The 16,006-nt window shown below is 40.0% G+C and overlaps 1 long non-coding RNA gene across 3 annotated transcripts in view; it reads right to left on the bottom strand.

Moving 5' to 3' along the window:
* Window positions 1-16,006, bottom strand: part of LOC126940679 (uncharacterized) — an 89,460-nt gene that overhangs the window by 65,490 nt on the left and 7,964 nt on the right. For all 3 annotated transcript variants that reach the window (XR_007720878.1, XR_007720879.1, XR_007720880.1), the window contains 3 exons: window positions 15,301-15,404; window positions 7,181-7,295; window positions 5,633-5,710 (listed from right to left, as the gene is read on the bottom strand). This is a non-coding gene — a long non-coding RNA (uncharacterized LOC126940679). The remainder of the gene's footprint in view (window positions 1-5,632; window positions 5,711-7,180; window positions 7,296-15,300; window positions 15,405-16,006) is intronic.

The raw sequence follows: 16,006 nt of genomic DNA, 5'->3' as shown, positions 1-16,006 counted from the left end.
ACAGTTATGAAAATCAGTGTCGTCAGATATTGCCAAATGTAGCCTGGGGAGTGGGGCAAAACTCACTCTCAGTTGAAGATTACTGGAGTAATTAATTGGCAATGAACTCTCCTAGATTTGTCCACTTCCATTCTATCACTATTTTAACTTTATAAAAATTACTTCATCACTTCAGGGAAATTATTTTAGTCGTATTCTTTCCTCAATCAGTATGAGAACTTTAATCACTGAGACATCTGTACCAGAATGCTCCCCTAGTGATGTGTATAGGCGGGCAGGAAGAATGGCAAGGAAGGACGGGATGTAAAAGAGGTAGAGGGCGAAGTGGGGAGGTGAAGGAGGCAGAGGGTGAAAGCAGAGAGAGGAAAAGTGATTAGGCCAACCATGATGCCACGCCCAGCCCCCACATCCACTGGACACATGGAAACCAAGGAACCAGGACCACAAACTGAGGATCTGTTCTCTAATATCTTGAAGTAGTCCCAAGGTTTGCCAAAGAGAAACAGGCCAGAAGCAAGGATTAAAACGGGACTGCAGAGCTAGGAAGATGATGGCAAGCACAAGACATCACACAGAAATGGGGAAACATCTGAGACAGTTGCTTTGAGAGACTTCGTTGGCTATGGCTTTTATTTGTCATCTACCATATGGCATTTTAACTGCCTAGCAACGTTGAAAGGGCCAGAGTAGATAGTGACATACTGATCTGATCTTTTTGGGACATATGTTAGCTAAGAGAAGTCAAATTCTTCATTCAGAAATCACTTTCTGAGATGGAAGACATGGTGATGCACCTGTGGTTACATGAAGACAAATTATGTTTCCTAAGGCTTCAAGTTTTCTGTGATTCATGGACAGGAAATGGGGCTTAGTGTGCCAAAACAGCCATCCAAGCTAAGATGGAACATATATAGGAACTCCCAAGAGGCGTTTGAGCAGAAAAAGCTAAGAGCGGTAAGGTCTTCCTGTTGCTTTGCACCCTCACTGTTGCAGCCCACCGAACATCTCTGTTTAGTCTTTTTTTTCTACTAGTTGCGAATGTGTCTTGGTATTCAAGGGCTTGCCAGACAATCCTCTGTAGGTCCTGGTTCCTTCTTTCATCATAGCAACATCCTTAACACTCAGATAGTGATGTACAGGATTACACATGTCTCTGAATATAAGTTTTTTTTTCTGTGTATTTTCAGTACTTTGTGTTCTGTCCCTCTTATTTTTATTAGAGTGCCTTGTTCCCACATAATTCCCTGCTGTGACTGGGACAGTTGTCTGCATCACTGCAGGTTCTTAGTAAATGCTGCCCGCCTGCCTGACCACTCAGACAAGGACTCCCATCCCCAGCATATTAATGACAGGACTTCTGTTGAGATGACATAGCTGTTGTGTTATGTCTATGCTGGAGAGTCTTTGATCTCTGTTGGTCTCTGCCTCATTATCTCTTTTTCTAAAGGCTTTATCAGTCATACACACAAGAATTCTAGCCATGTATTTCCCTTAGGAATAAGAATATGGGCAAGAATAGCAAAATGAGATTCGGCTTAGAAAAGTGCACAGAATTTTTCCTAAGAGATTCTAAGAATAAGGGGAAAAATTCAATGAATTGGAGAGGAGTAAATTTAAAAGAAAGAGAGAGGAAGACAAATAGCAGAACAATAGTACCTCTCTTGATGGTTTGCCCTTGAAGACTCCTGATCAATTTATACTTGTCTTAATGAGAGACCACAGTCTCCTTGTCTCCTTGAGAGCAATGTCCAGTGTGTGTGTGAGTGCGTGTGTGCGTGTGCATGTGCATGTGCAGGCACATGTGTGTTTTAATCTAGTACCCCTATATGTACATATAATAAACAGCAATTATCCTTCCCTCTACGTAACCCTTAATGTTCTTCTTACAATAATATTCTTGGGAGACGCTGGAGGACAAGTTATAAGATCAGATAGTTTTGGAAACACCTTTTCTCATAGGCGCATCCCTCACATCCTCATTGTTTAACTTTGCATTATACTGTGTGTCCCAGCTTTGTTTGACCCCGAAGCCCTTCCATCATGTCATTCCTAGTTCTATTCCATTGCCAAGCTGGGAACACTTTGCATTGCAGGGTGAGGTTAGAGAAAGAACTATAGCAGCAGCTAGAGACTGCTGTCCTAAATGCATCTCCCCTCCATTACTATATTCTTACCAGGGGGCAGGAGAGGACCGGATGGGGCAGCCTCTCTCTCCTCTCAAAGCAGAAAGCTTTCATTCGCAGACTCAGCTAGGAACAGAAAGGATGAAACACACACACTTACTCCCTCGTGACTTTCCAGAAAGCATTCCAGAGGATTCCAGAAGGCAGCCTGACGCCAGCAGCGGGACCATGTCCAGCACTGACCCAGGCAGGAGCCTGCTGGGATTTGGATGGGACTTTGACAGCCAAAAGACTGTCAAGTCAAAAGAGTATCTTAAAAGGGAAGGTGGGCGAGAGAGACACCGGCCTGCTGTCCTTTTCTCGTAAAAACAAAGGCTGCAATAAACCATCATGACCTCCCAGGCCAGGCAACTCACTGGGCTTCCTTTTGGCTCTTTTCATTCTGCTTGGAACCCTATGAGTGACAGTTACGGTATGAAAAAAGAAAAAGACAAGTCACGACACCTGTTCTTTCTCTTCCTTCCTTAATATAAGCTTCAAATCCTGCAGAAAGGCCAGAAGTTAGACTATGACTCTCTGTACTGTCTGCTGTTAATGAGGCCTCCAGTGACATTTCCCCACTAGACATTGAAACAGGTAACGATATTGGTTCTGAAACAGGAGAGGTGGATCACACCTGGGGCATCCATGATTATTTCCATCTGCTGACCCCTACCTTGGGGGAACCCTAGCTATGGCAGGTATACTAATCACAGCAGAGTGGCTGGGATAAAAGACCCTGGATTATTGGGGTGATGGTCATGCTAGCCTACAGACCTTTGTGCCGATACTTCTCTCAGGGAGTCTGCAAGTGAGCTGCCTGTGTAGGGAGAGATACTGGTTCCTGAGAGCTTTTGCAGTCCTTCAGCTACTTACAGGGAAGAAGATACCTCTAAGGCTTATGCCATGCATTTGTTGATACTCAGTAGGTGGGTTATGTCGGCTTCATCTAGAATCTAATCTGCATGCAAACAAAAAACAACCTGTTACCAAGACTAATATGTTTGCTTTTCCAAAGTCTGTCACCAGTTCAAAGCCTCTGAGAATAAGACTCTCAGAAAATGCTTCCTAAGATGGTGATGATTATGGCTGCTTCCTGAGTAGGTTGATGTCTTTGGATAGAGAGTGTGAACATCTATACTTCTCACCATCCCACCCTCTTCAGATATCATCTCTACAGGCTAATGCATGCAGCTCTGCCTTGGCACAAATGTTGCCCATTTGTGTTAGTCATGAACTGGCTCTTTCATCTGATCCATTTTATGCTCTCATTTTTTCCCCCTTCAGTGTGTCATTACATTCCGAGCAATTGCCACTTCCCTGACTATGATTGATCCCCACTTATTTCATCCTGCATGCAAAGTATTTGATTTCAAGTGTGGTTCATTCTGCTCGGTGAACTCATTATAAAGTCAAGCTGAACATCTCACAGATGTGAAGCACCTTGTCTTCGAGGTTCAGCAATCTAATTTGGAATCTCATTATAGAACTTCTACTAGTAGTGGGCACAGGGGCAACTACCTGGCTGGCATTTTCCTGCCCATCTCCTATCCCATAAAGAAACTGTCATTTCAATACAGGCATGCCAGAATATTCCCCATTTTGGAAAATAGCTTTATTTATCTCTCCACAAATGCCTCTTGGCACTGATGAGAGAGTAATACTTTGTAGGCAATTTTATTAAGCATCTCAGGAGGTCAGGTGCTGAAAGAGACAGCTCACAGCTGCTTGCCTCCCATCTAGTTAGTAGGCTTCTTTATGGATCTGATGTTACATTTTCTAAGGTTTGTAGTGTGGTTGTCATTTTGCTAAGAATCTGTATACCAAGAATCTTTGCTTGGTACCGTAATGCAGTTTAACTCAGGGAGCACTGATTTCTGGTGTGTCTATGGCGAATGAAGGGAGAATGGGGTTGAAATGGAAAGTTCACTTTATTTCCAGAGAAATGCATTGATTCTGAAAGATTGATGCATTCATTTTTTTTCGCTTATTTGGTGCTTTCAAAACCAATAAGCATCCAAGGCGCAGTTCTCACTGCTAATGAAGTTTTTGTGGTTTGTTTTTTTTTTTCACTTTCGATTTTAAAACTTTGGTAAGGAGAATATTTGCTTTTCCAATTGCAATTGTTTCCATTCACCTATAGAGCAGGCTGAGCCTTCAAGAGAACTGTACCTTTGTTTCTTTGCTATGAAAATGTAAGTAGATTTATTTAACCACATAGAAGGAAAAGTGAACTAATACATATATTAATGAATAGGGATAGATTCATGTGGTTATGTTCAGCAACACACATAGATTTTTATCTTGCAATTCAGTTCAGCAAAAATACAGATTTTCTGGGATCACACCCCATCTCCTGACTTCTCCATTTAATCTAGAAAAGGGGTCAACAAACCACAGCCTGTGAGCCAAACCCATCCGACTGCCTGCTTTTGTAAATAACATTGTTTGGAACACAGGCACATATATTAATTTATGTTCATTCCTGCTTTCCAGCTGCCCAGACAGTTTAGTAGTAGAGACAGAAACCATATATCCCTCAAACCTAAAGTGTTTACTATCTGAACTTTTACAGGAAAAGTTTGGTGACCTCTAATCTGGGAAAAGAGACCTTACAGTTCTATTTAATTCACATGTAACAAAGCATGTGTTTTGAAAATAATTTTCAGTAGGATAACTGAGAGGAGAATTACAATGAGCATGGAATGAGAATCTGACCCTACTGACTGTCAAAAAAGGTTTATGAATGTTAAACCTCTGCTTTTTCTACCCAAGAGGTCTTTGAATGGAATGATAAATTAATAACAACAATGTGATATAATTTATTCATATTTGAATGGTATTTTTGACTTGGAAAGCTTCCTCTCCACTGACTTTTGATTTCCACTTATGGACTGGGGAATTAATTATTTCATTTTATTTTTATTGCATTTCATTTGGGTCAGATGCATTGCTCAGGAAAGGTGGAATTAGGAATAAGTGACACTCAAGTTTTATAGCACATTCACCTCATAAAATTGTCTCAGTGCCTTATTTCCCCCCGTTTGGTGCCCCCTTCTGACAGTTCCCTCTCCTTGGCATGACCCTTCAGGAAGTACTGGCAGATTCAGTACCATAAGGGCTGGCTCCTATCACACATCACTGTGCAGTTGGGAGGATGTCACCACATGACTATTCCTCCTGGAGTCAACTCACAGACTTTGAGTTACATCCAATCATTCAAACAGGTACAGTGAGGCAATGAAATTAGATGGATGAATACAGGCAGATACCTGTAGATAGATGATGTAGATAGGTAGATAGATTAGACAGATAATAGATAGATGATAGATAGATAGATAGATACATACATACATACATACATACATACATAGATCAATAGACAAAGGGACAGAAACAGAGACAGGCAGACAGAAAACACAAGACTAGGAGTTCAAAGACCTAGATTCAAGTTTTGTCTCTGCACTTACCTTAGCCAAGCCAGGAAGGTCAGGTGCTAAAAGAGACAGCTCACAGCTGCTTGCCTTCCATCTAGTTAGTAGGCTTCTCTGCAAATAATAATAATGTATTGTAAGAATGTTATACAATATTTTACAAGAAAATATGATAATATAACTGAAAGTACTTTTAATTTGTAAGTTAATCTAAGTTATTACAATTATGACAGGATAAAAATTACTTTTTACCTCAAAGTTCACAGCCTCTCCTTTGACCCACAAAAGAGATTTCTCACATTGCCCAAGTCAACCCGCTCCTTCCTCCTTGCTTTCAATCAGAAGGAAGTGTGTGCCGCTAGAGATGAGATAGGTCAACAAGCCTTGTTAAGGAATGGAGTGTGTGGAGACACAGAGTGTAGGAGGAAGGACACTGGGTTGGGGAATATGCCATAAGTCTGGGAATTGCAGAGAAAAGCCCTCCAGAGCAACTTCTAGTGTGTGATGGAAACGAGAGGAGAAAAGAAAGAAGAGTTTTCGTAAGTGCTACTCGGGTGATACAGCTCACTACCCGTCACAGGCTGAGAGATGCAAATTAAAATTTGTTACTTTGGAACTTGTTGATTGCTTGAATTTGTTTTATTTAAACTGGAAAATACCAATGGAAACTGAACAGAATAGTTCATTCAGACTTTTAAGGGTGTATTATATGTTTTTATTATTTATGGGTCCCTGGTTTGATTTTATACTATTACTTTTAAGAAGGCCTAAATTTATACAAATGTGTAATTTTAGGTATATATTAAAAACCGTCTGATTTAAAAAGCTTTTCTCTAAAGCCAGTGAGAAATGCCTGATATTGATATTTTCCAGACAATGTTAGGGCACCATTTCCTGTGTGTTGCAGTCAGAAGATTAGTTCAGAGATTTTTCAAACTGGGGAATGTGTGAGGTGTGATGAGTGTATAGTTTGAAAGAAAATACACATACTCAACCTATTGTTTTCTGCAAACAAACTAAAGAGAATATGACACACATCTCTCATCCATTGGTGATATGGAAAATACTGAACCAGAAGGCCCTTAAAGGATACAAATCCTAACACATGAAAAATGTTTAGAGAGATTGAGAAACCTGCTAGTCAGTCACTAGGACTCTAGGATTGAGTTAGCATGATGATAAACTTGCCCTAAAGTATTTGGGAAAAAAGTTAAACATATATATGTTTTACACAGATTATTCCATTTAACCCACTCGATACCTCTTAAAGAAGGTATAAAGGTCATTATGGTATAGAAACAAGGTTGAGATTTACAAACCTGCTTATATATAGTAAGTGGTAGAGGTGACATTTGCACCAAGGTGTTTTGGTTCCAAAGCCCTGTTTCTACTAAGCTGTAGTCCCCTGCTGGGTGACTGGCAATGTCAGGCCCACAGGCTTCAAGATGAGTTGACTTTATGAAGGGTTTAAGTGACATTCCAGGGTGGCATAATTAATTAGTGATGTCCTAAACTCCTAATCTTCTGAATCACATTCATACCTATTCCTCAAACTGCAGATCAGATGAAACAGACAAATAGTACCTGGGACCAGCTCTCCAGGAGCAATGGAAAGGCTTGTTGGCTTCCACTAATGGTGCTGCTTCTTAAATTTTTTTCTGTCAGTATCTTCTGGTCATCTTGCCTTTTTTCTCATTTTCTATATCAAACAAATATGGCCCAAATTCAGATTTTGATATATTATGATTTTCACAATTTCTAGAAGAGAGTCAAACTGTATTAGTTTCCCATGTCTACCATTTAAGAAACTACCACACAGTTCATCACTTAAAAATCAAAAATTTATTTTCTCGCAGTTCTGGAGACCAGAAGTACAAAGTCAAAATCAAGGTGTTGACATGCTTGGTTTCTTCTAGAGGCTCAGCGAGAGAATCCGTTCCATGTTTTTCTCCTGGCTTCTGGTGGTTGCCAGCAAGTCTTGGTGTTCCTTGGCTTGTAGCTGCATAACTCCAATCTTTGTCACCATCTTATCTGGTCTCTGTGTCTCTGTGCCTTCTCCTTTCTTATTTCTTATAAGGATACTCTGCATTGGAGTCAGGGCCCAAGCTAAGTCCAGGATAATCTCATTTCAAGATCCTTAATTTAATTACATTTAAAGATGATTTCCAGATAAGGTTATATTCAAATGCACTGCATTAGGACTACAGATAGGTTTGAGTAGACACAATTCAACCTAGTACACCTCAAAGACGTTGTGACCCAGGAAGCGATTCACTAAGCCCACAGAAGCAATAGGCTCTACACACCATATTCCAACCATAAACAAAAGGAGGCTTCTCATTCTAACCTCTCAGCATCATTAACATGTATGCTGCCAGCTGAGATTTTCAAGGATTCAACAATTCAGACTAGGCTATGTTGGAATTAAATGAGGTTCTTGGAGAAATGGACTGTGTTCTGAACCCCAATAGCTTGGCACAAGCCAAGATTGTGCCATTGCACCACCCTGACCTTAGGTAAGTCATTAAATGCCCTTCAGCTTTAGTTTCCTCATCTATAAAATGGGACAACAATAGTAACATCTATAACCAATTTTTCACTGCTATATATAAAAGTGCTTTGTAAATTACACAATAGTTATTTTCACTATTAGCTAGTTCAAAGCCCAAGTAAATAACTCTGTTTCCTTGTTTATTTTGTATAGCTTTTCCTTCTTCTGTTTTTTAAGGAGCAGCATTATCCTTACAGCATTTTTTGAAGACATTTTGTGTATCAGACCCTGGGCATGATCTAAAATGGCTTTCTGTATTTTATATTTACAGTGAAATGATTATATACAGGTGTGTATGGGAAAGCAGAGGTGACATTAACAACAGTTAATTTAGGAAATCAAATGCTTCGTAAGTAGGAGATGTATCTAAATATTTCACTATATTCATGACTCAAAATATGGCTCATCCTAATAGCAGATACCCAAGAAAAAAAGAGAGGGAAAAGTTAAATGTCTTTCACAAATATCATGTAAACTTGTCCTTCTGAAAACATTTTCATGATCATTTAAAAGGAAATGAATAATATAATTCAAAAATATAAATAGATGATCATATTGGACTGCAATGAGAGCAGATGTTTTAAGTTATGTAAAATCTTACCCCATCTGGTAAACAGTAAAAATGTCTCAACAGCAACCCACAGATGAAATGTTGCCAATAAAGCAAGTATAGCGGGGACTGACTAGAAGTCAATTTTACTGGATTACTTCATAAAATGCTTAAAGGCTATTAATATGCACATAATAATTTTACCGCTTACAGCAATTACCATTCTGAAAACTATTTTTAAAAATTTTAGAAATTTCATCTAATTTCATGATAAATTTCACCATAAATCACATTTGTTAAATTAAACAGCTTATTTTCTCCCAGAGTACCTTGAACTTAGAAATATATCCTGGAGTAGTTATATGTTTAAGTTAATTAAGACATTTACTCCATCTCCAATCTAATCAGGATGAGTACCAATAAGACAGAATAAAATTAGAGATGGACCAGACTCCCACTGTTGCAGATCCCATTCTGTTTGTGAAGAGTAGGTGGATCTATCAGGAACATTTGGTTTATGTCAGTTTGCCTTGTAGCTGGGTTTCATTGTGTGAACTATTTCCAGTTTTTTCAGCTACAAATAGGTGGCTACCAATATAAACTTGCTGCATTATTCCAAGTTGAATTATTACCAGAAAACTTTTCTAAGAGCAATAGACTTGGATCTCTTCGAGCAGAAAGTCTGTTCTTAAGATTCTTCCCCATTTGGGTCTAAAAGTTGTTATTCCCATCACATTTCTTGTCCCCTTCTTTAAACTATTCTATGGAAACCCAGTACCATTTCATTCATTCATTCTAAACAGAAGAAAGGCCAGAAAGTTACCCCACACTACAAAGAAATCTGTAAAAAGTTAATTACTCCCAGGTATGTGTAAACTCCTACTTAGAACAATAAAGGAATTTTGTAAATTTATGAGGAGTAACCCTAAATGAAGAGAGAAATAAAGGGAAGGGAGGGGATTTTATTACAAAGACAAATTATTGTACTAGTTTTTTAATGTGTTCTGTGAATTCAATTAAAGGGGTGTCACACTCACACAAACAGATACCACCCCCCACTCTCCAGGGCTCTATTTATACTAGAAGATTGTTTATTATTGTTTAGCCAAACCTTGTTCATAAATCAGTAGAAATGAAACAATTAAAACTAACTGACCAAAACAAAGAACATGAAAAATTTGAATTAAGTATTCTTTTATTTTTAATGGTTTTATTCACAGAGTCTTTGAAGGTTCTTCAAATGTTTCATATGAAGAAACAAAGACCATTAATATTCAATTAGAGTAAATAAGCCCTCTTCTTATAAATTGATAGTTTAATTCAACAATTATCTATATTATCTTTAAAAATACATATCATTTGACTGGGCACGGCGGCTCATGCCTGTAATCCCAGCACTTTCGGAGGCCGAGGTGGGCCAGTCACTAGGTCAGGAGTTCGAGACCAGCCTGACCAACATGGTGAAACCCCATCCCTACTAAAAATACAAAAATTAGGCTGGAGTGGTGGTGTGCACCTGTAATCCCAGCTAGTCAGGAGGCTGAGGCAGGAGAATCACTTGAACCCGGGAGGCAGAGGTTTATGTATTTTATATATATATATATAATATCACATTCCTGCTTAAAACCATGCAATGGCTTCCAACTATGCACAGTCTGGGCTGGGCATGGTGGCTCACACCTGTAATTCCAGCACTTTGGGAGTCTGAGGCAAGCAGATCACTTGAGGCCAGGAATTTGAAACTAGCCTGGCCAGTATCGTGAAACACTGTCTCTGCTAAAAATACAAAAATTAGCCAGGCGTGGTAGTCTGCACCTGTAATTCCAACTACTTGGGAGGCTGAGGGAGGAGAATTGTTTGAACCCAGGAAGCAAAGGTTGCAGTGAGCGGCGAGATTGCACCACTGCACTCCAGCCTGGGCAACAGAGCAAGACTCTGTCTAAAAAAAAAAAAAAAAAAAAAAAAAAAACAAAAAAAAAAAACCACACAGTCCAAACTCTTTGTTCTTGTCCTGAATGATCTGGTACCTGCCTAAATATCCAACTCTATCTTCTACCTGTCTATCCCTTACCACAAAATGACTTCTGACAATTCCTGCCTGCCTTAGGACATTGTTGCCACTCTTCGGAGTGCTCCACTGCCATTTCTCATCTCCCAGATCACCACTACAAAGAAGTTAGCTCCTATACTCTATCTAATAAAATATCCCCCTCCCCAAGACTCTCTTATCCCATCACCCTGTGTGCTTGCTTTATAGCATGTATCACAGTTTGTAACTGCTTTGTTTGTCTATGTTTCCCATCTATTGTTATTCTCCTGCCAGTGGAATATCAACTCCATGAGAACAGAGACTACACATGCCTTCTCTTTGTTTCCCTGGCACTCATCACACGTGCTCAATAAATGTTCTTTGGGAGTACTACTTTTTGAAAGAAAAATTGTGAAAATGTTTCATTGTCCTCTGGCCGGGTGCAGTTGCTCACATCTGTAATCCCAGCACTTTGGGAGGCCGAGGTGGGCCAGTCACTAGGTCAGGAGATCAAGACCATCCTGGCCAACATGGTGAAACCCTGTCTTTACTAAAAATACAAAATTAGCCGGGCATGGTGGCGGGTGCCTATAGTCCCAGCTACTCAGGAGGCTGAGGCAGGAGAATCACTTGAACCCAGGAGGCAGAGGTTGCAGTAAGCCGAGATCATGCCATTGCACTCCAGCCTGGGCTACAGAGCAAGACTCTGTCTCAAAAAAACAAAAAAACCAAGAAAAAAGAGAGCGAGAGATTCATTATTCTCAAGGAGCTTACAGTCTGAAGGTAAAGGGGATATTGAAACACAACCAGAATACAGAGAGGAATGTAAAAATGTTAAAACTACAGAATGAAAGCAAAGTGCTATAGGAAGAGAAACTGGATAGTAATGATCTAAACAGAGTTACTACGAAGATTAAATGGGAAAAAAATGATGAAATTTGAAAGGAGTCATTTAATGTGATAAGAATATCGCAACAGCCAGGTGCAGTGGCTTACACCTGTAATCCCAGAAGTTTAGGAGGCCGAGGTGGGTGGATCACTTGAGGTCAGGAGTTCGAGACCAGCCTGACCAACACGTTGAAACCCCGTCTCTACTAAAAATACAAAAATTAGCTGGGCATCGTGGTGGGTGCCTGTAATCCCAGCTACTCGGGAGGCTGAGGCAGGAGAATCGCTTGAACCCAGGAGGTGGAAGTTGCAGTGAGCCAAGATTGCACCACTGCACTCCAGCCTGGCGACAGAGCGAGACTCTATCTAAAAAATAAATAAATAAAATAAATAAAAATAAAAATCAGGAACAAAGACATAGAAAGGGACAACAAGTTCAAGAAAGTCTGCAGAATGATGGGAAGTTTGGGATGGATACGACATAGGGTATACGTGATGGAAGTGAGGTGGGAAAGACAAGGCGGGCTGGGGCTGAGGGCAGGGAAACTTCAGGCTTTGCCGAGGTGTCCAGAGTGAACCTTAAGGGCATGTGGGGTAGCACAACTTCACCAGAGAGAATGAGCATGATCCCCACAGAAGCGTGTGCTCTAAGAGAGCCAGAGCAAAGGGAAGCCAACAGGAGTTCTCGCCGCAGCATGTGCCTTGATGAAACCCTTTTCCCATCTCTTAATCTCTGCTTGCTTCAGCATCTCAGACTCTTGATTGAATAAGCCCTCCGGGGATAATGCTTCTATCCACTGTGCCTCAAAAGTGAAATCTAACATTTTACCCTCTTTAAGTGCATTTCATTACAAGTAGTTACCTTACTCCCCTCCAATTCTCAAAGGCGCTGGCGAATGATAAAGGAAGAGAAGTAAGGACTTAGGTATTTGAGGTTTATGTTTCTAAGTGATGTTTTTAAACCCATGTCTAGTTTTATCAAGAGAAGAAATCGGGCAATTTTTCACAGAGTGAAGATAATGGCTTATGCCTGTGGCAGTTAAAGTATCTCCCAGCGCCCCTCTCTCTTTTTCTGGCTTTAATACCGACAGCAGCAGCACTAAACCTCCACCAGACAAAGGGTGACACTGTCAGCAGACTGTTTTACCAAGATAAGAATACAAGTGAAAATAAGTCTTTATGCTCTAAGCACCTATGTTTTATTCGATGATAGCAAGAATCCCATCTATTAGCTTTTTGGAAAGTGGGTTTCTAGTTGACATAATGGAAACAGATTTTTAAGTCATCAGAAACAACACCAAAAATCCCCTTGGGTAAGACCTGCGTTCTCCTAGATTCCTTTTTGAAATCTGCTAATAGTCTAACTCTGTAATGCTATATGACTCAACATTTTTAATGTGGGGAGTTTGGATTCCCATGTATCTTCCTACTACACATAATGACATCATTTCTGTGATATTATTTCATTTTCTTTCTTTTTTTATTTAAGTTTATTTTATTTTAGACAGGGTCTCACTCTTTCTCCCAGCTGGAGTGCAGTGGTGCAATTATGGCTCGCTGCGGCCTTGACCTCCTGGATTCACACAATCCTCCCACCTCAGCCTCCTGAGTAGCTGTGATGACAGGGGCATGCCACCATGACAGGCTATTTAAAAAAAAAAAAAAAAAAAATCTGTAGAGATGGGGTTTCCCCATGTTGCCCAAGCTGGTCTCCAACTCCTGAGCTCAAGCAATGTTCCCATCTTGGCCTTCCAAACTCCTGGGATTACAGGTGTCTCTAACCACGCACCCACCCGCACACACATACAAACACACACACAAGTAAAATACATAATAACCTCTGCGTTCTTTATATAGGGCCTTTGTAGCCACGTATCTATAGACTTACACATTAAAATAGGTTGACTGATGTAGAATCCTGGTGGTTGGGGGAGGCAGGGACAGAGCAACCTCCTCAAGGAGGTTTTTTCGTTGTCCAAAAAAAAAAAAAAAAAAAAGAGATATATTTATTATTAACAGATTTCCTCCCACCTTATAAATTCATATCTCAGTTATCTATAAGTCGATACATTTGGTTAGGGTTCCTTTTCACTTCCTGACAGTTGCTCAAAGAAATTTTCATAACCTCTGGGTTCAAAGACTTGCTTCTCTTTGAACTCCTAGTCTCTGAACTTCAGGCTGGGGACACATGGGTCATTTGTATGAATATTTTTTATTTTTGTGTTGTGTCTTTCGCCTTAAACAGTAAATGTTTATCTTCTCTATGTGTCCAAAGATACTACATAGCAAACATTAGATACAAGAAATATTAGAATGAATGGTGTAAGAGGAAGAAAAACTGAAATCTGTGAACTTAGAACAGTATCGGTGTTGTCAAGAACTCCAAGTTATATCAATATGCCAAGGATATTTAGAAATGCAAAGAAAATGGTCATGCTGTCCAAAACACTAGTCTGATCCTATCTCCCCCAACTTAGAAACTTTCAGTAGCTTAACATTGCACTTAGAACAAATCCGAATGTCTTCCCATGACTAGGAATGCCCTGCCTGCTCAGACCTTCCGTCCATGACACATCACTCTTTCCTTCTGCCCATACGCAGTCTGCACACTTGAGTACAGTTTCAGTTCTTCCAATACATCCAGGTTTTCCCTACCGTCAGGTTTTTGTGCCCATTGCTTGGAAGGTCCTCACCTTCCCTGAGGCCACTATTTTCATAACCAACTCCTTTTATTTTAGGTCTCAACAAAAGGGTCAAGTTCTCACTGAGACCTTTTCTTATTACCTGAATTAAGTAAAACACTGTGTGTGTTGTTTGATGATTTTCATGGTTTATGAGCTCAGCCCCTTACTGTGATCCTCCATGGGCCTTAAATACATCTTTCCAATCAATCTATTTCTGTGTAGCCTTAACTGTGCACAATTGCATGTGTGTTTCTGTCTCTCATAGAATGTCAGCTCCATGAAGACAGCACCCCTTTCTGTTTTGCTCACCACTCTATCCTTAGCAACTAGTACAGGGCCTGGAAAATGTCTGTTGATTTTAAAATTGAAGAGTAGGTGCCAGGTCACTGGAACTCTACTGTTTCCTTCTAAACTCCATCTCTGGGGGAACATGTCTAATGAAAACATTTTAAAACATAGGTTTTTCAGACTATTCTTGGAGCAATGAGTCATTAACTTCTGTAGCATCAGGGTCAAGTGACTGGCTACTTGGACTGGTTGAGCCATTTAAGTATAATCCATCTGTAAGTACAACTGCAGGTCATTTGGTGAGTATAAAATTGCATGCTTAAAGGGAGCACTCCCTTTTGGAAATTTGGCTCATTAGTAAGTTGAGGAGTAATGGAGTGTGATCACAGCTTCAGTGCTTTCCTTGGAGTCAGTGGCGCCTTGGGAACACTCTCTAATAACTAATCCCAACTTGCTATAGCAGCAGGACCCGCCCCGACTTTAGGAACTGAAAACCTGTGCCTGAGGGCAACAGCCATATGCCTTGCTCCGGGCCTGCTTTGTTTCACAGAATTACAGGCCTTTCTTTCAGCCTCCAAAGCACACTGCTGCTTATTTAGATAATAAAGAACAATCTAAATATCAACCACATGGAAGGTTCAGTGCCAGATGTATGCTCTCAAGCTGTCAAAAGAAAAAAAAAGATCTCTTTATTATTAATGGATCTCCTCTCACCTTATCAATTCATATCTCAGTTCTGTACGTTGATACATTTGGTTAGGGTTCATTTTCACTTCTTGACAGTTGCTTTCCTTGTTTAAAATCCTCAGAAGTTCATCCTGTATGGAGATGAAATGCGGAAAAGTCCCTAGAAAATTTAACTGAAAAGACAATGGCTATGTCTGTCAGTTTTTATCAGAAACCTCAGTTCCCATTCCTAGTGCTGCATGTCTTGCTTTGAGAAGTGCACCAAAGGTCAGCTGGAATTCAAGTCTCATCAAGTTACCCCTAATCGTAAAGAAGGCACACTCTAGATTTTGAACAGCTAACAAGTGTTTTGGCACTTCTGGAGTTGCTCGCGAGGCAGGTCATGTTTGTTGACAGTGTAATAACCACATAAATGTACTTCAGTTGTCCAACTGAAACTTTACTGAATTGATGCCTTTCTGAGTAGAGTCAGTACTCTTGGAAAGTTTGACATTGCTAAAAACTGAAATAAAGTGTTAGTGTAATTACAGTCTTGAAAGGGCAGTCACACAAGTTTTACAACAATATTAGCTACACCAAGAGTAAATATTTGAAGCAACTACAAAAATTGAATGCTCTAGTTAAGGCAAAAGATGTGTACATTAAAAGTTAGAAGACAGTATAAGGTAAGAGCTCATAAGGAAGAGAAAGTATGTACCTTCCATTCCTTAAACTTTACAGTGGCATCCTATTA

The sequence above is a fragment of the Macaca thibetana genome, chromosome 17, assembly GCF_024542745.1.
Source record: "Macaca thibetana thibetana isolate TM-01 chromosome 17, ASM2454274v1, whole genome shotgun sequence".
NCBI classification, from domain to species: domain Eukaryota; kingdom Metazoa; phylum Chordata; class Mammalia; order Primates; family Cercopithecidae; genus Macaca; species Macaca thibetana.
The sequence above is the reverse complement of the archived record's forward strand: the minus strand, read 5'-3'. Positions and strand labels throughout refer to the sequence as shown.